This window comes from Agrilus planipennis, unplaced genomic scaffold, assembly GCF_000699045.2.
Source record: "Agrilus planipennis isolate EAB-ADULT unplaced genomic scaffold, Apla_2.0 scaffold181, whole genome shotgun sequence".
In the NCBI taxonomy this organism is placed as follows: Eukaryota; Metazoa; Arthropoda; class Insecta; order Coleoptera; family Buprestidae; genus Agrilus; species Agrilus planipennis.
Window position 1 is genome coordinate 272,354 of NW_020438858.1, and position 918 is coordinate 273,271.

Below are 918 nucleotides of genomic sequence, written 5' to 3' on the forward strand. Positions count from 1 at the left end.
AATAAATAAATAAATAAAGTATGCCTTTTTAATTTTATTCTCAGCCTTAAACATCAGTAAAGAACAAAATAGCACAAATACTGTAAAAAGAAAGATAATTATGTCAAGTTTTGGAAAATAACCAGAGCCATCGTATGCTCAGGATCTGAACAATTTGAAAGAATGCTGAAGTTAATCCCGCGCTTTATTTCTGAATTTGGAAAAAGACCCGATGCAACTTATGCTCTCCTAATACAAATATCGAAATTAATGAAAATTTTCAGTTTTGAACCAAATACAAGGGTTGGTCGAAAAGTAATGAAAAATTAAAAGTTGTTTTTTGAAAAAGACCCGATGCAACTTATGCTCTCCTAATACAAATGTCGAAATTCATGAAAATTTTCAGTTTTGAACCAAATACGAGGGTTGGTCGAAAAGTAATGGAAAATTCAAATTTTTTGAAAAAGACCCGATGCAACTTATGCTCTCCTAATACAAATGTTGAAATTTATGAAAAATTTCAGTTTTGAGACAAATACGAGGGTTAGTCGAAAAGTACTGGAAAATTCAAATTCTTTTTTTAAATTTGGTTTTTCCGTAACTTTTTGACCAGCCCTCGTATATCAAGCAAAACTGAAAATTTTGTTAAATCTGAAAATTTGTATTAGGAGAGCATAAGTTGCGATAGTTCTTTTTCAGAGTTCCAATTTTTAGTGAGGGTTCAACTATATATGGCAGTTTTGTTTTCTGTTATTCTACGTAATTCGACCTCGAAACGTTTGCACTAGTATAAAATAATAGAAATTTATTGCTCGAATTGCGTTTTTTTATGGAAGTTTAGTTTTAGAATTCAACTTTTAGCGAAAATTTTTGCTTAATTCCTCAATAAATTCTTTGTATATTTGAGATTATTCAATAAAAAAGCTAATTAAATTAAAA